The sequence below is a fragment of the Puma concolor genome, chromosome E2, assembly GCF_028749965.1.
Source record: "Puma concolor isolate L17-30 chromosome E2, mPumCon1.1.hap2, whole genome shotgun sequence".
NCBI lineage: Eukaryota > Metazoa > Chordata > Mammalia > Carnivora > Felidae > Puma > Puma concolor.
Window position 1 is genome coordinate 43,411,290 of NC_141681.1, and position 26,506 is coordinate 43,437,795.

The 26,506-nt window shown below is 41.4% G+C and overlaps 1 pseudogene; it reads right to left on the reverse strand.

Annotated features, from left to right (window-relative positions):
• Positions 1–22,528: 22,528 nt before the first annotated feature.
• Positions 22,529–24,448, reverse strand: LOC147573517 (uncharacterized; annotated as a pseudogene).
• Between the last annotated feature and the right edge of the window lie 2,058 nt (positions 24,449–26,506).

Consider the following 26,506-nt stretch of genomic DNA (forward strand, 5'->3'; position numbering starts at 1 on the left):
AAAGCCGAGACATTCAGAAGAGAAAGAGAAACAATGGAATGGGTAAAAAAAATAAAGGTAAATACAATAAACTCGTCGTCACCTCATGAGTTTCTTTAATCATATTTTGTGGTTAAAGCAAAAGTTATACTATTATCTGATGTGGTGTTCGATATAGCGAGAGGAAATGCTTGCAACCATCATGTTTAAAAAGCAGACATAGTAAAACAAATGGTTTTTACACTTCACTTCAAGTGGTCAAACAATGACACCAGTAGACTGTGATATGTTATATATGTATAGTCAGTCCTACAGCAACCACAAAGAAAACTATACAAAGTAATATACTAAAAAAATATATCAAAACATCAAAATGAAACTTACGATGCTCAAATAGCCCACAGGAAGGTAAGAGCAAAGAAACAGAAGGATGAGAATCAGAGGCAGAAAACAGAAAACAAATAATAAAATGACAGACTTAAGCTCCAACATATCAATAAATACTTTAAAAATAAATGCTCTAAATTCACAAATTAAAAGACAGAGATTGACAGAGTATGCAAAACAAAACAAAACAAAACCACAACCCAAGGATATGCTATCTACAAGAAACTTACTTCAAACATAATGACATACGAAGGTTAAAAATAAAAGGATGAAAAAGAGACAGCATGCAAACACTAATTTTTTTGAAAAATTGACAATGACTTTTTGGGTTTAACACCAAAAGCAAAGGCAACAAAACCAAAAATAAGCATGCATCAAACTAAAAAGCCTTTGCACAGCAAAAGAAACCATCAACAAAAATGAAAATGTAACCTACAGAATTGGAAGAAAATATCTGCAAATCACATGAGTTAATATCCACAATACATAAAGAGATCATATAACTCAACAACAACAGCAACAATAATAAACAACACACAAACAATCCAATGAACAAGGATCAGAGGATCTGAATACATATTTTCCAAAGAAGACATATGATATTCAGATGGGCAACAGGTACATGAAAAAGTGCCCAACGTAACTAATCACTAGGGAAAAGCAAATCAAAATCACAATGAGATATCACCTCATGCCTGTTAGAATGGCTGTCATCAAAAAGATAAATGCTGGAGAGGATGTGGAGGAAAGGAACCCATGTACAATCCCCCTGTTAGTAGGATTGTAAACTCGTACAGCCACTATGGAAAACAGTATGGAGAATCCTCAAATTATTAAAAATAGAACTACCATATGGTCCAGCAATTCTGCTTCCGGGTATTTATCTGCAGAAAATGAAAACACTAACTCAAAAAGATATACACAACCCCGTGTTCACTGCAGCATTGTTTACATCAAATGTACATTGATGGATAGAGGGATAAAGAAAACATGGTATAGTTGGGGCACCTGAGTGGTTCAGTTGGTTGCGGGTCCGACTTCGGCTCAGATCATGATTTCTCGGCTTGTGAGTTAGAGCCCCAGGTTGGGCTCTGTGCTGACAGCTCAGAGCCTGGAGCCTGCTTCAGATTCCGTGTTCCTCTCTCACTCTGTCCCTCCCTTGCTCATGCTCTGTCTCTCTCAAGAATAAATAAACTTTAAAAAAAATTTTTTTAAAGAAAATATGGTATAATGGTATTCCATTATATATGGAATATTACTCCACTAAAAAAAAAATGAAATCTTGTCCTTTGTGACAACATGGATGACACCTTGAGGGCATTACAGTGAGCAAAATAAGTCAGAGAAAGACAAATACCATATGATCTCACTCATATGTGGAATCTAAACAAGCAAACAAAGAAAATACACAAATTCACAGATACAAATAACAGATTAGTGGGGTTGTCAAAGACAGAGGTGCGGCTGGGGAAAATGGGTTACAATAGTTCTTCTATTTATAAAATAAATAAGTCCTGAGGATGTAATGTATAGCATGGTGACTATAGTTAATAATACTATATTGTATATTTGAAAGTTGCTAAGGGAGTGAATCTTAAAAGTTCTCATCACAAGAAAAAAATTTGTGACTGTGGGTGATGATGGATGTTAACTAGACTTATTCTGGTGAACATTTTGCGATATACACAAATATCAAATTATTATGTTATGTATCTGAAGTCAATATAATGTTAAATGTCAATTATATCACAATAAAAATAAATAAATAAAATGATGGAAGAGATATATCATGCAAAAATTAATTTAAAAAAAAAACAGGAGTGGCTATATTACTATTAGATAAAGTAGACCTCAGAGCAAAAAAGGTCACTAAGCACAAAGAGGGACATTACTTAATCCACTAAGAATATCTAGCTATCCTTAATGTATGTGCACCAAACAACAGAACCTCAAAATACAGGAAGCAAAAACTGACAGATCTAAAAGAAGAAATAGACAAATTCACAGTAATAGCTGGGTACTTTAACAGCCTACTATCAGCAAATGATGGATATACTAGACAGAAAATCAGCAAAGATATCAAAGAACCATCAGGATCTAATTGCCATGTGTAGAATATTCTACCCAACAACAGCAGAACACATTTTTAAGTACCAATAAAATATTCACCACGATAGATGATATCTTGGGTCATAAAAGAAACCTTAACAATTTTAAAAGAATTGAGGGGTACCCGGGTGGCTCAGTTGGTTAAGCATCTGACTTCAGCTCATGCCTGGATCTCACGGTTCATGAGTTCCAGCCCCACTTCCAGCTCTGTGCTGACATCTCAGAGTATGAAGCCTGCTTCAGATTCTGTGTCTCCCTCTCTCTCTGTCCCTCCCCCACTCACATTCTGTTTCTCTCTCTCTCTCTCTCTCTCTGTCTCTGTCTCTCTCTCTCTCTCAAAAATAAATAGACATTATGGGGCGCCTGGGTGGCGCAGTCGGTTAAGCGTCCGACTTCAGCCAGGTCACGATCTCGCGGTCCGTGAGTTCGAGCCCCGCGTCGGGCTCTGGGCTGATGGCTCAGAGCCTGGAGCCTGTTTCCGATTCTGTGTCTCCCTCTCTCTCTGCCCCTCGCCCGTTCATGCTCTGTCTCTCTCTGTCCCAAAAATAAATAAACGTTGAAAAAAAAAATTTAAAAAAAAAATAAATAAATAAATAAATAAATAAATAGACATTAAAAAAATAAAAATAAAAATAAAGGAATTGAAATCATTCAGAGCATATTCTCTGGCCATAATGAAACCAAACCACAAATCAATAACAGAAAGACAGCAAGAAAATCTCCAAACACTTTGAAATTAAACAACATACTTCTGAATAATCCATGGGCCAAAAAACAAACTCTCCAAAGAAATTTAAAAACATATATATCACTGAGTGAAAAGGAAAACACAACATCTCAGAATTTGTGAGATGCAGCTAAAGAAGTGATGAGAAGAAATTTTAGAGCCCTAATGCTTAGATTAAAAAAAAGAAAAGCATCAAATCAATTATCTAAGCTCCCATCTCAAGAATCTAGAAAAAGAAATTAAAAGTATACACATTGGAATGTCAGAAATAAAACATTCTCCATGTGCAGATGACATGTGTCTGTGAGCGAAATCCCAAAGAATTGACAAAACAAAACAAAACAAAACAAACCTTCTAGAACTAATAAGTGAGTTCAGAAGGTTGCAGGAGATAAGATCAACACCCACAAATCAATTGCATTTCTATATATTAACAATGAACAAATGGAAATCAAAATTTTAAAATGCAATACCATTTAAAATTGCTCCAAAAAATTAAATAATTAGATATAAATCTAACAAGACATGTACAAGATTTGTGATAAGTTACAAATCCTGATGAAAAAAATCAAAAGATGTAAATATGTGGAGAGATATACTATGTTCATTGATTGAAAGACTCAACATCATAAAATGCCAGATCTCCCTAAAATGATTTATAGGTTCAATGCGATGTCTATCAAATTCTCAGCAAGACTTTTTTGTAGCAACAGGCAAAGTTATTTGAAAATTTATATGGAGAGACACAGGCCTTCTCTTGGCCAAAACTATTTGAAAAAGAATACAGTTGGAGGAAACATTCTCCCTGATGTTAAGGTTCGCTAAATAGCTACAATAATTAAGATAGTGTGGCTATCGGCAGAGAGATAGCAGGACAAAGTAGAGAACATCAAAATAGATTCACACAAAATGCCCAATTCATATTTGGCAAAGGAGTAAAAGCAGTTCAATGGAGTGTTTGCCTTTTCAATAAATGCTGCTGGAGCAATTGGACATTTCCAAGCAAATAAATAAATAAATAAATAAATAAACAAACTCTGACTTAAGCTTCATTCCTTATACAAAAATTAACTTGAGGGGCGCCTGGGTGGCTCAGTCGGTTGAGTGTCTGACTTCAGCTCAGGTCACGATCTCGCGGTCCGTGAGTTCGAGCCCCGCGTCGGGCTCTGGGCTGATGGCTCAGAGCCTGGAGCCTGCTTCCGATTCTGTGTCTCCCTCTCTCTCTGCCCCTCCCCCGTTCATGTTCTGTCTCTCTCTGTCTCAAAAATAAATAAAATGCTAAAAAAAAAATTAAAAAAATTTTAACTTGAAATGGATTGCAGACTTAAATGTAAACTATAAACTCACAAACTATCTAGAAAAAAACATGGGAAGAAATGTTCGGGACCCAGGATGAAGGAACAAATTCTTAGAATGACATTAAGAGCACGATCCATAAGAGAAAAATTTGATAAACTACATCTCATCAAAATTAATATGAAAAAACCTTTGCTTTGCACAAAACTCAGGATGGAAAATGCAAACTACAGACTGAAAGACAATATTTGCAAATCATTTATCAAATCACTTTATACAAAGGACTAGTATCTAGAATATATAAAGAACCCTCAAAACTCAACCATCAAAAAACTCAAACAATCCAATTTAAGAATGGAGAAAAAAACCACACAGACACTTCACTGAAGAGGACGTACAGATGGCAAACAAGCACATGAAAGAATGCTCAGGAATGGGTGATGTATGGAAGTGTTGAATCACTATATGGTACACCTGAAACTGATATAATGCTGAATGTTAACTATACTGTAACTAAAATAAAAACTTAAAAAAAAAAAAAAAGAATGCTCCACACCATTAGCTTTTGAGAAATGCAAATATAAACCCCACTGAGGGGGTGCCTGGGTGGCTCAGCTGGTTAAGCGCCCGACTTCGGCTCAGGTCGTGATCTCACAGTTGGTGGATGTGAGCCCCGCGTCGGGCTCTGTGCTGACAGCCCAGAGCCAGGAGCCTGCTTTGGACTCTGTGTCTCCCTCTCTCTCTGCTCCTCCCCCGCTCACGCTTTGTCTCTCTCTCTCTCTCTCTAAAATAAATAAACATTAAAAAAAAAATAAACCCCACTGAGATATTACTATACATGTAAATGTATAAATGGCTAAAATAAAACTGCTGCTGAGTATGTGACAACTGAATCACTCCCACAATTGCCACTGGGAAAATAGAAAATGGTCAGCCACTCTGAAAATTAGTTTGACAGTCCCTTTTAAAACTAGAAATGGGGGCGCCTGGGTGGCTCAGTCAGTTGTGTCCGACTCTTGATTTCAGCTCAGGTCATGATTCCACAGTTCATGAGATTGAGCCCCACATCAAACTCTGCACTGACAGCACGGAGCCTTCTTGGGGTCTCTTTCTCCCTCTCTCTCTCTCCCGCACATCTGCACTCTTTCTCTCTCTCAAAATAAATAAATAAACTTAAAAAAAAATAAAACTAGAAGTGGACTTACCATACAACCCAGCAATTACACTTCTGGGTATTTCTCCCAGAGAAATGAAAACGTATTTTCATGCAGAAGTTGTGAAACACATTAAGTGTTCATAAAAGCTTTATTCATCATAGCTCCAACGTGGAACCTATCCACATGTCATTCAGTGGGTAAATAAACAAACTTTGATACATCATCTCATGAAATATTACTCAGCAATAAAAAAGAAAGATCTGTTGAAACACACAACAGCTTGGATGAACCTGAAGAAATTATGTTGAAACAAAAAAGTTAATCTTAAAAAGATGATACTGCATGATTCCACTTATATAACATTTTTAAAATAACATAATTATAGAGACTGAGAATAGATAAGTGGTTGCCAGAAGGGATGAGGGGAATGGGGAAGTAGGGGTGGGAATGTCTATAAATGGGTAGTTCCAATGTGATGGTACAGTTAATTATCTTGACTGGGATGATGGTTACATGAAGCTATCCATGTGATAAAATTGCATAGTTGTATAGACACACACACACACACACAAGTGTGTACATGTATAACTGGTGAAATCTGAACAAACTCTATGGATTATACTGACATCAGTTTCCTAGTGTTTTACTGTATATAGTTATGTAAGATGTCACCACTGGGGGAAACTAGGTGAAGCATAGACAGGCCCCTCCCTATATATCTCTTTGCAACTTCCTGTGAATCTGTAATTATTTCAAAATAAACATTTTTTAAAAATAAAAACAAAACTTGAGGCTTTGAGCTCATGCCGCAGGCCATGGGGCTTCTCCTCAGACTCTGGGAGGCTAGTCTCCATGCTCTGTTTCCTGCTCTGAAAGAAGCTCCCCATTTTATCCTATGCCCCGGGCACAGTGCCTATGAGGTGTTCAGTACATGTCTGCTGAAGGATTTCACGTGACTCCAGTGATGCAAACATGGAAAGAACACCAAACAGGAGTCTGATCCTTTGGCATTTTCGGTAAGAGCAGGCAGGTGACAGGAGCACAGAGCTAAGGTGCTGGGGATGCAGAGGGTTCATCACCCATTTTCCTAGAGGGCAGCAAAGGAGGTCTGCTGTTAGAGAAGTGCTTCAGAAACCAGGTGAGGCTAAAGACACAGAAATGCCATGGTGGGTGGTGAGGGCATCAGGAGAAGAGGCAGGGAGGTGTGTACTCAGCCACCACATGGCCCTGAGAGAAGACGGAGCCCTGGCATACATAGCCCTTTTAGGCTTCTGGCTGTGGGCAACATCCCCAGGCGGGCAGATTTCTGGCTTCCTGTCCCCAGCCCCTGAACCTAGGGGCTTATGCCCCATCTGTGGGCAGGCAGGGGCAGGCTGTTTTGCATTCTCGCCATCTTTTTTCTTCCTCATCACGGCATACACCACCTTCTTTCTCTTCTTCCAGTTACAAAACGAGAGCTCCAGTGCATACACAGCAATAAATGTAAACAGTTGTTGAGATGAGAGTAGAGGGTCTGGGTGGACATTTCACATGGGCTCAGCACACAGGACCCCTTGAATTGTAAACAGACCTGCTTTGGGGCATCCTCTGGCTTCTGCTCTGTTCTTGGCACCCACTGTGGGCCTGTCTCTGGCCAGGGGCAGTGACAGGAAGCATATTCTTAAGTTCCCACTCAGTGACTGTTTTAGAGATGGAAATGCTACCCAAGTGACTCCAAAAGGAATTCTAGTATGTGCATGGGAGATCCTGCTTCTGCTGGAGCTGCTGGCAGCTTCCTTGCCTCTGGAAAAGCCTACAAAGGAAACAGATGCCCAGGAGAGAGAGCTGAGGGCTGGAGGAGGAGTCTGAGACATGATGAGGGTCTCTCCTGCCTCCAGCCATGTCTGAAGCAGCCTGCTCCACTGCCCCTGGGCTTTTCAGTTATTTGAACAAACAGATTTCCTTTTCTCTCTTAAGGCAGTTTGAACTGGGTTTTCATTGCCTTGCAACATAGAGTCCTGACTGATAAAAGGATTATCTACACTAGTATTGTCATGGGCCCAGTTTAGTCAGCCAAACATGATGTAAATATGGATTTCCAGGATCACATCTACTGCCTAGCATAATAGGGAAAACTCCCCATTACAGTGATAAACTAAAAAATGGTGTGAGACTAGCCCTCAATTTCTTATAAAGGGAAATCTCATCTGAGGAGTAGATAGCAGAACTGAATGGAACAATGTTAATGATACCTCTTCAGAATTTCAGGGACTAAAGATGAGGATAAGTTTGAGGCAGTTATTAAAACTTCTAAGAAATGTGTTCGGCCCTGGAATACCCAGGATTTAGGATTTCTCCCACAGTGGTCCAAGAGAGATAGGTAAGAAACAGGAAAAATGATAAAGATCTAATTAATATTCATAATTTTGAGAGGTGATTGCACCTAAAAAGGGAGAACAAGAAGTAATGAAAATAGAACAATCTGGAGATGGAAATATTCTTGGAAATGAAAAACAGATTGCTTTTTCTATGAAGCCATGAGAACAGAACACTCAAGTTTGAAAAAGAACATAATTATAAGCCAGTCTTATTCATGAACATACACACAAAAATACCTATAAAGTGTTACAAACTAAATAAAGCAATTTAAAGCCCATCATAACCAAGTAGGGTTTAACCCAATAATATATGGAAGGTTTATCATTCAAAAATTTTGATGCAATTAACTAAAAATAGATTAAAGGAAAAAAGAAACACATAATCACCTGAATAGATGCAGAAGAAGCATTTGATAAAATTCTATATGTACTCATTATAAAAATTAGGATAAAAGAACTACAGCAAAAACCTACAGCAAATATTTTACCTAATGGTAAAATCCCAGGAATCTTTCCTTTAAAGTCAAAAGACTATGAGGGTGTCTACTATCACTGATGCTATTTAACCCTATACTGGAAATTCTAACCACCTCAGTAAGGAAAAAGAAGAAGAAGAAGAAGAAGAAGAAGAAGAAGAAGAAGAAGAAGAAGGTGGAGGAGGAGAAGGAGGAGGAGGAGGAGGAGGAGGAGGAAGAGGAGGAGAAGGAGGAGGAGGAAAAGGAGAAGGAGAAGGAGAAGAAGAGGAAGAAGAAGAAGAAGTAGGAGGAGGAGGAGGAGGAGGGGGAGGAGGAGGAGGAGGGGGAGGAGGAGGAGGAGGAGGGGGAGGGGAAGAAGTAGTAGTAGTAAAAGGATTGGAGACATCATAATTACCTACATGGGGAAAAAAAGCTGGAAACAAGTAGAACTAATAAGAGAGTTTAGCAAATTTCCTGTAAGCCTAATCAACATACAAAAATGGCATGACCTGATGCCAGCAACAAACTATTAGAAAAAGCAGTTTTAAAAAATACCATTCACAGCCACAACAAAACCGTAAAGTACCTAGAGATAAATTTAACCAAACACATGCAAGATATTTTGGAGAAAAACTTTACAGAAGGACATAATAAAATACTTAAATAAATGGAGAGGTACATAAACAGTGTTCATTGATGAAAAGATGGCATCGTGAAAACATTTGAATTTGCCTATATAAGCATTAAACACACTGCGTGTCCAACTAGAATGCCAACTTTTTTTGTTTTGCAACTTGAAACACTGATCTTAGAAGTTACATGGAAAAGGTAACAAATAGACAAGAAAATTATAAAGAAAAACAGAGAAGTATGACTTGTTCTACCAGAAATAAAGGCTTATTACAATGTTATGGTAATTAAATCAATGAGATACTAGCATGGGTAGAAGAGAAGAGCCAAAGGGCGGGGGCAAACAAAACGAACTGACGAATGTAAATATAAAACCTTGGCATATCACAGAGGTGACTAAAATGAGTGGGGGAAAGAAACTATTTGGTAAGTGTTGTTGGGACCACTGGCTACATAAATAGAAAAAAAAATAAAATCACCTCCTCCCACCTTCACACTATATATAAAAGTAAATTCCAGAAGGACTGAAGTCCTAAATATAAAAAGCAAAATGTAAAATCTTTTCAAAAGATAACATAGGTGAATTTCTACTCCTGGTCATCATACATCATAAACAATTAGAAAACTGGACAAAATATATGAATCAACTGTTTTCTGACATTGAACAACAAGCAGTGTGGGACTGAGAGAAAGGAAACAAATGAAGTGGGCTCTTATAATCATCTTGGCTTTCTGCTTGGAAGCATCTTCTGGCCTGTGCCACAAGGGAAGGAATTCAAACAGAGCATGGCATTCCTATTCAGTTGAGAAGACAGAGACAGAGACAGAGTTCATAGAGGCTAAGGGGACTGGAGTTTGCAGGACACAATAGAGGCGAAGAAGGAACTATGCACACAAATATCTCTAGAAATATGCATAGGTGTCCTCTTCAGTCTTTAGCTGTGCATATATAGAGTGAGACTCAAAGAGGCTAGATAAGGAACAACTACCAGGAAAAGAACAACTACTAAGGAGTAATAAGTGGAACAATTCCCAGAGTTCACAGAGAGCTGGGAGACATTGGAATTCTAACAGGCAGAGTGGAAAAAATTTATTGAACACTGAGGCCATTCAGTAGATACTCCAGAAGAAACACAGTGTGATATTAAGGCTACACTAACCCTAGCATAAAGACTACTATAGATTCACCCTAACAAGTTTTAAAAACATGCCTCAAATGATCCATGGGTTATTTAGTTGGCTGCCAAAACAAAACTTAACTCTTTTTAAAGGAAGAGAACAAACAAAATCCAGGCACTAAACAATGTCTAGCATCCAATAAAAAATTACTAGACATGTGATAATGTGAACTAGAACCATGAGGAAAATGAGTCAATTCAATAGAACAGAAATAACAAAGATGATAAAACTATTAGACAAAAATTTAAACACTTATTTTTAAAAATTCAAGTATATATATATATATATATATATATATATATATATATGCCAAATAGAACTTCTGAAAATGAAAAACATGCATTTGAAATGAAAATTTCACTAGATAGGACTAATATCAGAATAGACACCAAAGAAGATATAAATCAGCAAACATAAAGACATAGGATTTTAATACATAGAATAGAAGCAAAGTAAAGCAGAAAGAAAAAAAGACTTAAAAAAATGAACAGAGTCTTAGCAACTTGTGGAAGAAAATCAAGCAGTCTAAAACAACTATAAAAGGAAACAAAGAAGGAAGTGGAGGAGGGGCTTTTTTGTCAGGAAATGATGATCCAAAACATCCCACATTTGAGGAAAAATGTCCACCCATAGATAGAAGAATCTCAAACCCCCAAAGAGGATAAGCATAAATCATAGTTAAATAGCTAAAAGCAAGTGATGAAGCTATTTTATTTATTTATTTATTTATTTATTTACTTACTTACTTAAAGGTGCATTACAACATTACATACAGAGATTACAAAGATAATAGCTAATGCTAAAAAAAAATAGTTAACGCTGACTTCGGTCAGAAAATGTAATCAAGAAGAAAATTGAATAACATCTTTAAATGCCGAAAAAAATGTCAATTTGTAATTCTACATCCAACAAGATAATCTGCAAAGTTGTTTGCTGGAATCTGTCTTTATTTTACTTCCATCTTGAAGGTTACTTTTGCTGGATATAGAATTGACCTATTTTGGGGCTCCTGGGTGGCTCAGTCAGTTAAGTGTCCAAATTTGGCTCAGGTCATGATCTCACTGTTTATGGATTCCAGCCTCACATCGGGATCTGCACTGACATCTCAGAGCCTGGAGCCTGCTTCAGATTCTGTGTCTATTTCTCTCTCTGCCCCTCCCCCACTCATTCTGTCTGTCTGTCTCTCTCTCTCTTAAAAATAAATAAACATTTTAAAAAATTGACCTTTTTTTTCTTTCAGCATTTCAGAGAATATGTCACTTAGCAGACCTTTGCCTCAAGAAAAGGTAAAAGAAATTCTACAGCTGAAGGAATATGACACTAAATGGAAATCTGACCAACAGAAAAAAAGGAAGAGAGGTGGAAATGGTAAATAGGTTGATAAATATTAGCTCTCCCTTTTCTTGTTTTTTAAAAAATTTCTTTGGGACACCTGGATGGCTCAGTTGGTTAAGTATCTGACTTCAGCTCAGGTCATGATCTCACAGTACGTGAGTTTGAGCCCCGCATTGGGCTCTGTGCTGACAGCTCAGAACCTGCAGCTTGCTTTGAATTCTGTGTGTGTCTCTCTCTGCCCCTCCCCCACTTAAATATTTTTGTCTCTCAAAAATAAACATTAAAAACATTTTAAAAATTCTTTAAAAGATATTTGATAATTTAAAGCAAATTTGAGATTTATAACATATATAGAAGTAAATTATATAACAATTGTACAAAGCACATGAAGAGGTAAAAAGGAACTATGCTATTGTATTGCTCTTCAATTATACATAAAGTAATATAATAATACTCGGAGGCAGACTGTGATAAGTAAGATGCACAAAGTAAACCCTAGAACATGACTAAAAATATAATGAGGAAGTATAGTTAGCCAACATAGAGTGGAATAAAAAAAAAAATAATCCAAAAGAAGACAGGGAAGAGGAACAAAAGAACAATGGATATGGAACAAGAAGAAAACAAATAGCAAACAAAGTAAGATGCTTTTAAACCCAACCATATAGATAATTACTTTAAATATAAATGATCTAGGGGCGCCTGGGTGGCTCAGTCGGTTAAGCGTCCGACTTCAGCTCAGGTCACAATCTCGCGGTCCGTGAGTTCGAGCCCTGCGTTGGGCTCTGGGCTGACGGCTCAGAGCCTGGAGCCTGCTTCCGATTCTGTGTCTCCCTCTCTCTCTGCCCCTGCCCCGTTCATGCTCTGTCTCTCTCTGTCTCAAAAATAAATAAAACGTTTAAAAAAATTTTTTTTTAATAAAAAAATAAATATATATGATCTAAACACTCAAAGGCAGAGATTGTCAAACTGTATAAAAAGGCAACATAAAACTATATGCCGTTTAAGAAACACTTTTTTTTTTTTTATTTTTTTTATTTTTTTTTTTTAAATTTTTTTTTTTCAACGTTTATTTATTTTTGGGACAGAGAGAGACAGAGCATGAACAGGGGAGGGGCAGAGAGAGGGAGACATAGAATCGGAAACAGCCTCCAGGCTCTGAGCCATCAGCCCAGAGCCTGACGCGGGGCTCGAACTCACGGACCGCGAGATCGTGACCTGGCTGAAGCCGGACGCTTAACCGACTGCGCCACCCAGGCGCCCCTAAGAAACACTTTAAATACAAAAACACATACAGGTTAAACATAAAAAAGAAAAAAGAAAAACATATATCATTCAAATATGCATAAGAAACCTGAAGTAACTACATTAATATCATACAATGTAGACACCCAGAGAGAATATTATTGTAGATAAACAAGAACATTACATAATGATGAAAGGGTCAATCCATCAAGGAAACAAAAAAATTATATACACTTAATAATACAGCTTCAAAATGCCTAAAGCAAAAATTAACTGAAAAGGAGAAATAGATAAAATTACAATCATGGCTGGAGATTTCTATATTCCTCTCTCAGTAAGTACATAGAATATCAGTAAGGATATAGAAAACTTGAACAGTATTATCAACCATCTTGACGTAACTGACCTAGAACATTACATTTAATAAGGATACACAGTCTTTTTAGTGTATATGCATCATTCAGCAAAATAAACTATTTGCTGTTATACAACACAAGTCTAAATACATTTTAAAAGATTTAAATCATAGATGTTTTCTGACCACAAAATATTAAAGATTCATAACAATTAGATATTTTTTTCACAAATATTTGGAAATTAAACAATAGTTTTAAATAATCTAGGAGTAAAGAAGAAATCACAAAAAATTAGAAAATATCTTGAATTGAATAATAATGTAAATGCAACACACTAAAGTATTGGTACACATCTAATGTGGAGTTGAGTTCACCTACATGGTGCTTACAGGAAAACTAAGAGCTTTCAATGCATATATTTAGAATAAAAGAAAAGTCTAAAGTCAATGATCTAAACTATAACCTTAAGAAGCTAGAAAAAGAAGAGCAAATTAAACTTAAAGGAAGTAGAAGGAAGGAAATAACATAAATAAGAGTGGAAATCAATAAAACTAAAAATGGACAAATAATAGAGAAAATTAATGAAATAAAAACTGGATTCTTTGAAAACCTCAATAAAACCTATAAACTAATAGTTAAACTGATCAGAAAAAAAGAGTGAAGGCACAATTACCAACATTAGGTATAAAAGAGGAGTCATCGTTAAAGATCCTACAGACATTAAAAGAATAAGGAAATATCAAAACTTTAATGTTAGTAAATTTTAAAATGTAGATGAACTGAGCAAACTCCTTGAAAAATACAAAGTATCAAAACTGACCCAGGAAGAAACAGAAAGTCTGAATAGTCCTCCATCTACTTTTGAAATTTTTGTTAATAACTTTTAAAGCTTCTAATAAAAAAAAAAATCCAAACCAAGGTGGCTTCACTGGGAACCCCTATCAAACACTTAAAGGAAGAAATCACTCATAAGTATACATAAATTCTTTCAGAAAATTGAAAAGGAGGGAATACTTCCCACAACTCTTATTATGAGGCCAATATGAACCTGTTAACAAAACCAGACAAAGACATTACAAGAAAACTCCAGACTGGTATACTTCATTAATATAGATGTATAAGTCTTCAACAAAATACTAACAGATAACTCCAACAGTAGATGACCAAATGAGGTTTACCCCAGAAATGCAAGGCTGGTTTAACATTTCAAAATTAAACAATGTAATTCACTGTATTAACAGAATAAAAGAGAAAAATCCATATGATCATCTCAACAGATGCAAAAAGAAGCTTTAACAAAATTCATCATTCATTCATGAAAAGAAAATGCTCAGCAACCAAGGACTGCAAAGGAACGTCTTCAACTAGTAAAGGGCATCTGAAGAAGCTATAGCTAACATCACACTTAATCATGAAAGATTGGATGCTTTCATCCTAAGATCAGGAATAACAAGAAGTCCGTTCTTACCACTTTTTTTCAACACTGTATTTAATATCTTAGTCAATGCAATAAGGCAAAAAAATGAAATGTATTATTTTTTTTAATTTGAGTATACTTGACACATCATGTTACTTAGTTTCAGGTGTACAACATATGATTCCACACCTCTATATGTTATTCTGTGCTCATCACAAGTGTAGCACAATCTGCTTGCACGCAACACTATTATGATACCATTGACTATATTCCCTATGCAGCACCTTTTATTCCATAACTAGAAGCCTGTATCTCCCACTCCCCTTTACCCATTTTGCCCACTGCCCCTCCCCTTCTGGAAAATGAAATTTAAAAAATAGGCAGCTTGTATATGAAGAAGAACATTTTTCTTTCTTTAAAGATGACATGATAGGGACACCAGGGTGGCTCAGTCAGTTAAGCGGTCAACTTTGGCTCAGGTCATGATCTTGCAGTTTGTGGGTTCAAGCCCCACATCTGGCTCTGTGCTGACAGCTCAGAGCCTGGAGCCTGCTTCAGATTCTGTGTGTGTCTCTCTCTCTGCCCACCCCCACTTGCACTCTTTCTCTCTCTCTCTCTCTCTTAAAAATAAATAAACATTAAAAAAAATTTTTTTAAGATGACATGATAGTTTACATTTAAAAAATCCTAAGGAATGTCCAAAAGCCTTCTAGAAATAATAAATAAATTTAGTAAAGCCTCAGAGTTCAATTTCAATGTGAAACAAAACAAAACAAAACAGTTCTCTCCATACTAGCAGCAAAGAATTGAAAAGAAATTTATTTTTATTTTTTTTTTAATTTTTTTTTCAACGTTTATTTATTTTTGGGACAGAGAGAGACAGAGCATGAACGGGGGAGGGACAGAGAGAGAGGGAGACACAGAATCGGAAACAGGCTCCAGGCTCTGAGCCATCAGCCCAGAGCCTGACGCGGGGCTCGAACTCACGGACGGCGAGATCGTGACCTGGCTGAAGTCGGACGCTTAACCGACTGCGCCACCCAGGTGCCCCTGAAAAGAAATTTAAAAAAATTGTAATAGCATCTAAAACCATGAAATTATATAGACCTAAATTTAACACAACATTTGCATGACCCTATACTTGAAACTAAAAAACTTTGTTGAGACCAATTAAAGAAGACCTACGTAAGTGGAGAGTGGATACATATTCCACGTTCGTGAACTGAAAACTAAATAATGCTAAAATGTCAATTCTCTTCAGGTATACCTACAGATTCAAAACAATCCCAATAGAAATGTCAGTAGGCTTTTTTGTTTGTTTGTTAGTTTGTTTGTTTGGGTGGAAATTGACAAGCTGTTCTGAAATGTATACGGAAGTATAAAGGCCTAGAGCATCCAAAGCAATTCTGAAAAAAAGAGAAATCTGCAGGACTTCACTACCGGATATCAAGACTTTCAGTAAAACTATCAAAATCAAGGCCATGTGGTACTGGTGTCAGGACAGATCAGTAGATATAGACTCTGAAATGCAGATCAGAACAGAGGTGCAGAAATAGACCCACACTTATATGGTTACTTGATTTTTGACACAAGTGCTAAAGTTTTTTGAGTGGGAAAATGACAGGGAAATGACAGGGACAGTGGGAAAATGACAGGAAAGCTTCTTTACAGGAAATGGTGCCAGAACAATTCGACATCCATATGGGAAAAAATGAGCTTTAACCATTACCTCACAGCCCACACAAAAATTCACCTGAAACAGCCCTAAATGTAAAATTCTAAATTATGAAACTTCTAGAAGTAAATATAAGAGGAAATCTTTGCGTACCCAGGGTAGGCTAAGATGTGTTAGACAAGACACATTTGTATTCACAATAGAAACATTTGATCAATTAGACTATCAAAATGAAAAAAACTGCTGCTTTCTGAAAGGCGCTGCTGTTTAAAACTAAAAAGCCAAGACATAAACTGGGAGAAAACACTCTTTTTGAATGTTTATTTATTTCAGGGGGGAGGGGCAGGGAGAGAGGGAGAGAGAGAATCACAAGCAGTCTCTGCACTGTCAGAGTTGAACTCACAACTGTGAGTTCATGACCTGACCTGAAATCAAGAGTCAGACACTTATCCAACTGTGTCACTCAGGTGCCCTGAGAAAATACACTTAATACACATTTCTTACAAAGGACTTGTATAATTTCTTACAAACGACTCAATAATAAGACAACCCAATTTTAAAATGGGCAAAAGATTTAAACAGACATTTCACAGGCTAAGAAGCACATGAATAAATGCTCAACATTATCAGGCATTAGAGAAAGATAAATTAAAACATAAGTTAAGATACCCCTGGGGCGCCTGGGTGGCTCAGTCGGTTGAGTGTCCAACTTCGGCTTAGGTTATGATCTCACGGTTTGTGAGTTCAAGCCCCGCATCGGGCTCACTGCTATCAGCACAGAAGCTCGCTTCAGATCCTCTGTCCCCCTCTCTCTCTGCGCCCCCCCCCAACTCAATTCCTTCTCTCAAAAATAAATAAATATTTTTAAAAAAAGTAAGGTACCACATAACACCCACTAAACTTGGCTAAAGTTGAAAAGACAGCCAATATTAAGGCTTGGTGAAGCAACGGAACTTCTGTACGTCTCAGAAGTGGAAGGTGGTTCAACTACTTTGCAAACAGCTTGGCAATGTTCATAATGTTAAACATACACTCACATATGATCCAGAAATTCCACACCAAGGTACTCAACCAAAAGAAAGAAAAATGTGTATATGTGACCAAGACTTGTACACAAATGTTCATAGCAGCTTTATTCATAATAGCCCCAAACTGGAAATAACCCAAGTGTCTAACAACAGATAAATGAACACACACACACACACACACACACACACACACACACACACACACACTATGGTAAACCAATTAAAAACTAGTTAGCAAGAAAAAGGATGAACTCCAGTACATGGGACAGTGTGGATGAATCTCAAAAGCATTATATTGTGCAAAAGATGCCAGAGGAATATACATTATTCCATTTAAATGAAATTTAGAAAAGGTAAACTCATCTATAGTGACAAAAAGCAGATTAGGCATTGCTTGGGGCCAAAGGGTAGGAAGGCAGATTGTCTTGGCAGGGGTGAGGGGACATTCTATATATTCTGGGAGGGGGCACACATTTGTCAAGAGGCATCAGATTCTACATTTAGAATGTGTGCATTGTATTGTGGGTAAATTATGCCTCAATTTGAACGAAGAAGAAAAAATACAGGAAAATATTTTTATGTCATCGAGGGTAGAGAAAGATTTTTTTTAATAAATGTAAAAATTAGAAACCACAAAGGAAAAGGAGAATTCCATTACATTAAAATTCAAAACCTCTGCACATCAAAAGACACCACCAGCAATCCAGCGATGTTTAAAAAAAAAAAAACAAAAAACAGTCCACAGACTGGGAGAAGATATTTATAACCCATATAACTGAAAAAAAGATTAGTATCGAGAATATTTCACAAAGTGTTACAAATCAATAAGAAAAATACTAACAATCTAATAGAAAAAATGGCCAGGATACCATCAGGCAAATCATAGGTGAGGAAAAACTGGATAGTCCATAAACCTGCAAAGAGATATTCAAGCTCACTATTAAACAGGAAAATATAAATAAGAATGGCAAAATGTGATCGTCTGAGAGCACCAACTGTTGGCAAGGATGGGGGGAAATAGGGACAGTTTTGTGTTCCCAGGGGGGATGTATCTTCCTACAGCAATTTGGGGAGGAATTTGGCAAGGACTAGGGAAGTCACTTCCCATCACCTGACAGTTCACTGTATACCCTAGAGCCCTCAAGTCTAGGTGCGTAAGGAGACATTACAATGTGCTGAGCCCAGCATTGTTTATTAGTCCCCAAGTGGGAATGTCATAGATTTCCATTACTTGAGCAACGGGTAAATAAAACGCAGTATAGTCACATGACGGAATAAAGTCAGTAATTAAAACAAATAACCTAGATCTACAGATGTCAACATGACAAGATCCAGAAAGTATATATATCTCTGTATTAAATACACATATTTAGAGAGACAGAAAGTGAAAAAGCAAGCTACGAGAAGATATAGGCTGCCTAGAAAGAGAGGTGCTTAGCAGCACCCTAAGAAGGGGGTTCCCACTTTATGGAGATGGAAGGGGGCGGTGTTGGGGTAAGCAGGTGCAACCTGCCTGCGGAGGACAAGGCGTCTCCCAGGCCCTAGGACTTTCCAGCAGAGACCCAGTACAGGCTTTCTATCAGCAGTACAGGTCTTTTGAATGTGTGGGATGCTGCTGCCCGTCTGTGTCACCCTTGGCAATAAGATATGAAAAAGCGATGGAAAGCGTTGTGATCCCACAGCCCGAGCGCGGCAGAATTCGAGATGAGCAGGCCCACAGGGCCTCCAGCACCACCCCGCATCACAACTTGCTTTGTTTTTCTTCTCCACTACCATTTCACTCACTTTGGCTCCATGGACTTGCTTTGAGGTTTGGCATTTTCAGATTTTTAATATAAACTCAGATTCTTAAAACACCAGCATCAAATCCATATATATATATATATATATATATATATATATATATATATATGTATGTATATATAAATCCCCAAACCCTACTTCCTAATTTTCCACCTGCCCTTTGTCTCCATAAAAGCACATCCATGTAGGAACAGAATCTTGTAGATTGTCACCTTTGTCCCAACCAAGAAAAGCGAACCCTGTTTCCTCCTTCTCACACACGCCAACCTCTATAATCCCAGACCGGTGTGTGGATGAAGCTTGTGACTTTTGATCCCCTGCTGGAGACTGGCTGGGGTGTGGGAAGGCGGGAGGTGGCTGTGTCTGAGGTTTGTCTCTGACCATGACCCTACCCTGCCAAGTCCGTCTTTGTCTGCCTTCTATGGGGAATTAAAAAAACATTAGTATTTGAGCTGCACAGGATCAACAAAAGTCATGAGGGCTCTTTTTGTACAAATTAGAGAACACTGCCGAGTGGGAACCACTTGCCTTTCTTCTCCCAAGAGCCAAACGTATTCTTCTCTGCTTCGGAACCCCCTCCACCTGGCTGTCTGCCCTCTGGGCTGGCCTGTGCAGACACAGGGATGGGCTCCTTTGCCTCTGGTTTCTGGTTGGGGCCAGCCCCTGGGATTCTCCTGCCCTAGACAGGAATGAGAGAGAACGGGGAGGGCATTTATTCCCTACGGGGCTACCCTCGTTGAAGGTCACTGCTCAGAGGGGCTATCACGCAGCCCTTGTTTTCTTTCATGCTCAAACTTGACCTGTGTGACAACATCCTAAAAGGGAAATAAACCTGCATTGCCATTTTCTCAGCAATCTCTCTCCCTCTCTTTCTCTGTATTAGGGAAGAAAACCTCAGTCCTTCCCCCTCCTGTGTCTCTCCTGTGCTTTCACACAGAACATTTCACTGCTAACACTTCCAAGTCACCAAATGTGTGTGCGGCGGTGGGGGCGGGCGGAAGGGTTCCCACAAGAAGCAATCCTGTGACACCTGCTGGGTGTCCTACAATTTAACTCTATTCTGACACTTTCTACCTGGAAGAGCTCCAGACCCCAGAGGTTAAGGGCTCAGTCCTACAAGGCTGCCCTCCCACTTCAGGTGCTAATCACCTATAGCCACCTGTGCTTCTGGACCCATCGGCTATAATCAGAAGTTCCCATGACCCCCCTCCTTGGGTTCAATTAATTTACTAGAGCAGCTCACAGAACTCAGGAAAACAGTCACTTACAATTACCAGTTTATAAAAGGATGATATGACAAAGGACACAGATGAACAGCCAGACGAAGAGATACATGGGGGGAGGTCTGGGAGGGTCCCTGGCCCAGAGTTTCTGTCCCCGTGGAGTTGGGGGACACCAGCCTCCCGATACACAGATGTGTTCACCAACCTGGAAGCTCTGTGAATGCTATACTTTGGGGATTTTTCTGGAAGTTTCATCACATAGGCACGATCGATCATTAACTAACTCTATTTTCAAGAGAATGAGGGGTGGAGCTGAAAATGGCAAGCTTCTAATCACGGCTTGGTCTTTCCTGTGACCAGCCCTCATCCAGGAGACCACCCTCGGTTGCTTCATTAGGACAAAAGACACCCCATCACCCAGAACATTACCAGAATTTTCAGGAGCCAAGAACCGAGAGGGCAGAGAGACCAATTTGTATCTTTTATTCCCTCAATCTTTACTTCTGTCTCCCTCTCCTTGTTCACTCACAGCATCTGTTTATGCCACACCTACGATGTGCTAGGTGCTGGGGGCGGTGGAGGGGGGGGGCGGTGACAGCGAGGACCTGGACATGGGCCCTGCCTCCAGGGAGAACGTGGTGTGTCCAGCAGAGAAGTGCAGGTGCAGAGCTGGGAGGGCCAGGAGAGGAGTGTTTCTGACCGCCTGACCATCCGAGAGCTGGCCTCTGCGTCTTTCTGTACCACAGAGTAAGGACTAAACGACAAACGTGACTAACAATCACTTGGCATTCTCAGTAATACCAGTCAGCCAAGATTTACTGAGCACTTGCCTCACATGAAGCCCCTCTGTGTGGGGACAAGTGCACAAGTTGGGGGACACCCCCTTCCCTGCCTTCTTGAAGATTAGCATCTATTGGGAGATGTCCAGTGAAGGGGGCCATCTGAGGGGGAAGGAGTCCTTTCTTTTTTTCTTTTTTGAGAGAGAGATGGGGGGTGCAAGTGAGCAAGGGGCAGGGAGAGAGAGAGAATCCCATGAGGGGCAGAGAGAGAGAGAGAAGCAGGCTCATGTTTTACCAGAAGCGGTACTGTCGATCACCCGATGCGGGACTTGAACTCATGAACCGTGAGATCAGGACCGGGGCTGAAGTCAGATGCTTAATGACTAAGCAGCCCAGGTGCCCTGAGGGGGAAGGATTTCTGAGTAATTTTCAGGGACAGGAGGGGAAGGCCGTAGAAGAGGGATTTCAATAAAGCTCTTCTCATACCAGAACGGGCTTCTTTAGTGAAAGCCCATGAAAGTGGTTTTAAAAAAAACATGACACACTACCGCTGGACTCCTGAGTCATCCAGTGACGCATCGGTTCCTGACTAGGCATTCAACTGCCAGGATGTCGCCACCTGTTTCCCCAGGGAGTCTCCAGAGCAGCTTCAGACCAAGGACCTGCGAGCAGGCCCAGGAGTGCTGGATGCGGGCTGCCTTTATGGGAGAGCCTGGTCCCCTCTTCCCCGCCATGAAAGCCAACAACTAAACCCATAATCACAAACCAGGGTATCCCTACAGACCCTGCCACCCTCACCCCTGCTGCCACCTGCCAAGGACCCTCCCTGCCTTGAGGGCTCCCTGCCCGCAGCCGGCAGGAAACCAGCATTGACGGTGCAGAAAGAATGGCAAAGGGAGGGGGTGATCCCATCCAGTGGAGGTGGTCAGTGGGGCAGGGACAGAACCGGGCCCTGAGGCTGAGTGGAGCCTGGAGAGGTGGCAGTGAGGACGAGGATGATGAGGCACAGAAAGTGTGAGCTGTGCAAACGGCTCCACGTCAGTTAGCAAACTCAGTCCTGCCTGAGCCCTACGGGGTAGTCATGGTCATCCCCACTTACCGGGGAGGAGACCAAAGGTGAAACGGGTAAGTGACCTGCCCACGGTGACCCTGAATGGGTACTTTCGCCGTGGTGCCAGACAGGCCTGAGAGAGGCAGGGCACAGCACGGGTGACGGCCAGGGCCAAGGGGTGGGACAGCACAGAGCAGGTCTGGGGAGAGGCAGGAAATCAGCTGGGTAGGAGCAGAGGCCTGGTGAGGGGTGTTGAGAGACAGGGGAAGCCCCAGGGGGGTTAGGGTCAGGGTTAGGGGGTTAGGGCCCCTGGGTCAGGCTGAGAGGTCAGGGCTGGAGGGGGGAGGTGGGAGGGTGGGGTGAGGACAGCCCTGCAAGCTAGGGTGCTTTAGGCAGAAGCACAGCCCCCAACATCCCCCTTTCATTCACATAAAGCTGGGTTTGTTTCCATTTATCTGCTTGACTTTTCAGCCAAGATGCTGTTAGAAAAACATATTGCTCTAATTTAACCCACATGTGCATCCCCAGGACACAGTCTGAAAGGAAACTTCGGGTCCTGAGTCCTCGGTCCCGTGGAGGTGGCAGGAAGGGCGCCGGCCTCGGGACTGGCCCTGACCCACCTCTCAGGCACCCTCCTAAAGCAAGTCCCCACTCCACCTGTGTCCTGGGCAGGCAGGAGGGGGGTGTCGTGGGAAAGGAGGTCTGCCTCCCGCAACTGCCCAACGCTGGTGGGATGGAAACAGGAGGAAGCCAGTGGGCACGGGGTAGGGATGGAGCCTGGGCGTGAGGGGCCTTCGATCCCCTTCCGCAGGATCAAGGTCTCGAAACTCTGAAGCAAGCAGAGGTGACAGGAGGCAGTTTATCCAGTCATGTGGGGGAGATGCCGTTTTCGAGACGGAAACAGGGAGAAGCCAGGCCCAGGGCTCTGCGACGGGGCACGAGACCACGTGAGATTTCGCCCGAATGTCTGGCGCGCGTGACAGGCATGGTTTTGGAAACTTGTCCTGCAGGCCCCACCTCGCTGGCAGAGGGCCAGCAGGGAACAGAGCCAGTGTGCTCATTTCAATACTCTCCACAAATTCTGCTCCCGTCCCATAACTTATTTTGAACGTAATCATATTATCTGGAAGAACTGATCGCCAAAACTTAGGAAATCAAACCAGTCTCACACAGACTCGGATTGGAGACACAGCACCAAAGGGCAGAGCGGAAGTGTCTCACTTTGATTCAGGACCTAGTGCTTTCTTGGTGGCTTACAAATCAAGTTCTTGGTGAATTAATCCACAAGGGGATGCTGATCTGTCTTCCCCAGGCTTGCCACCTCCAGTGGGGCTCCGTCTACAACGAAACTCACCGTCCATTTGGTCTGACCTTGATTTCTGAGCAAAGGCACTTTTAAATGCTGGTGCATGAAGAAACTGATGCCCGAGGCAGTGCTGGAGTGACCGTTCACACGAGCAGCTTACATCTGTGACCCTCAGGGACCCCTCCCACCCTCCCACTCTCTGGGGCTTCCAAGAGTTGAGGCCCCAGACCCCTCAGCTAGGAAGGGCCAGGAGCAACCTCAGAACCCACCCGGGTTGGCGTCTCAAAGGATGCTGCTGGAAAGAAGGGATTGGGGCAGGTTACAGGGTTGTTTTTTTTTTTTCTTAATGTTTATTTACTTTTTGAGAGAGAGAGAGGTGGTGGGGGTGGCTGGGTGGAGGGGCAGAGAGAGGAACACAGAGGATCCAAAGCAGGCTCCACACTGAGAGCAGTGAGCCTGATGCGGGGCTCAAACTTGTGAACGGCGAGATCGTGACCTGAGCCGAAGTCAGATGCTCAACCAACTGAGCCACCCAGGTGCCCCAGGGGTTTTGAATTATACAAAAATGTATTTCTATCAGAAACAACAAAAGAAATGGAAGTGGTAGCTCAGAACGTCAGCATGGAATGGGTTTGCATTTACTGTCCACAGACTGGAGAACAGCTCTTGTTCAAGACTGTGACTGGTGGTCCCTGTTCATGTCTGTGACTGGACAGTCCTCCTAGGGTCCCCCCCACCAAAGGCAGGGCAGGGCTCCCTGGGGTCTGATACTGAAAGCTTTGGAATCTCCCAGGCTCCCAGCTATTCCCCTCAATCTCAAGACAGAGGTTCAGCTGGTGGCCAGAACGGAGCTACCAGGAGCTTCCTCAAGGCTGGAAGGGTGTGGGAGGTCCACCTGAGGCACAGCGACACTCCCTTGGTGCCCTTCACAGATGAGCAAAGTAGGGAGGCCATTCTGGATTTTGCAAGGACTGGTGTCTACACCAGGCTTGAGCTGCTCTGGTTCTATGTGTGTGTGTGGCGGGGGGGGGGGGGGGGGGGGGGGGGGGGGCGGGGGGGGGTGGTGGTGGCACTCAGCCCATTTCCTGGCCAATCCTTTGATGAACCCCATGCAGAGAAGCTGGTGGGCTATCACAGCGGAGACACTTAGCAAGAACCCAAGGCCATGAGCAGGCAGAGAACACAGACATCCGAAACACTGGATCCACACAACTTCAGCCCTGCACTGACATACAGAAGTGAAGGCCTAGGACCCTGCACCTTTTTTTTTTTTTTAAGTTTATTTACTTATTTTGAGAGAGAGAGAGAGAGAGAGCATGAGGAGAGGAGGGGCAGAGAGAGAGGGAGAAAGAGAGGATCCCAAGTGGGCTCCACACTGTCAGCGTGAAGCCCGATGTGGGGCTTGATCCCATGAACTGTGAGATCATGACCTGAGCCAAAATCAGGAGTCGGACGCTTGATGGAGTGAACCACCCAAGTGCCCCAGGCATCAGGTCTTAGATGTCACCTTACCTTTTAGTTGCGGCTGGGCCTGAATTTGGGTTTATCAGATTGGTCTTTCCAAGTCCCAGTGACCAATTAAGCTGAAACTGCCTTTCACCATTAACAAAGTTGATAACTACAGCACAAACGTGTGCCAGGTTCCCCACTCACAGTCACCAAGGCCGCCCATGTGCCTCTGATGGAAACTTTTTTATGGTTTGACAAGAATTTGATGTGATTCTCTTTTTCCACAAAGGGCTGGGCCTCTGGACACAATACTATACAGTAACCCTGTAATCTTGGGACTTAATCAAAACATATTCCAACAACTCATTCTGGTGCTACAAATGAATGTTTATTTTAAAACAATTTGCTATGGCTTTTTTTTTTTTTTCTTCTTCTTCTTCTTCTTCTTCTTGGAGCTAGATTCCTCCCTGCCCTAAGCTGTTCTCTCCCCCTCGAAAGACTGTGTCATATATGCTCAGGTCGTAATTAACCACAGAGCTGTTTCGGAGAAGGGGACAACAAGAGGACATTTGACAAAGAGTTAACAGATGTCATCTCGGAGGCTGCTGGCCCACTGCTGCTGGGTCATTTGTGGGATGGAAGCTGATTTTGCTGCTGTTGTCAACAGAGAGTAGTAATAATTATATGCGGGCTGCATTAGGCATAACAGATTGGATGTGGAATGTTCTGTGAAAAACCAGCTCATACCCTGTTTCTCCTGAGATACAATGGAGACGACCCCTGGTTCCTACTTTTAAAGTCATCCCCAAGGATTCTTACAGACTTTCCAACAGAGAAATAGGTCATGTTCTTCCATGGCTAATTCTGCTGAGGTCCGGGGACGGCAAAGAGATCGGCTCCGGAACAGGCACACTTCAGTGAGCCAGCCTCACCGCACCCCAGAGCTGCCTTTTTCCATTTGAAAAATGAAAGAATTAAATTCAAAACAAACAACTTCAATTTAACACCAAACTACAGGATAACCAATCTTAAAAATGTCACAGCGTAATGGATCTTAATACCCACAGAAAACACAAAAACAGCACCATTGTTCCCCAGCAAGGCAGAGCAACCTCGCAGAATTTCAGTGAAGGAGAAAGAAGGGAAAAACACCTTATTACTTCCAACCCCTGCGAGCCATTTTGGTCTCCAAAGGTTTTAGGCTGCCCGAGGCCGTGTGTCTGCAGTGTTTCGGGAAATGACTTGCCTTTGCACGAACGCAGCTCTGTTCTGCAGCGAGGCTGCTTGCCCCGGAGCAGCGCCGCTCCATTTCTGGTTAACTCTTCCTTTCCGGGCCCGCCGCGCGCAGGAGCAGTGCGGACAGGGCTGGCGGCGGGCAGGGCCCAGGGACGCCCAGGCCACCGCAGCCCGGCCTCCTGCAGGGCAGCCGGGACTCGCCGGGGCCAGGAGCGGCTTCTCAAAGGTGGCGTCTCCCCCAGGAAGGCCAGCTAGCCCCCTGCTCTTTAAAGAATCTATTCTCAAACCAAGCTAGAAAGCAACTATCATAAAACACACAACACAGCA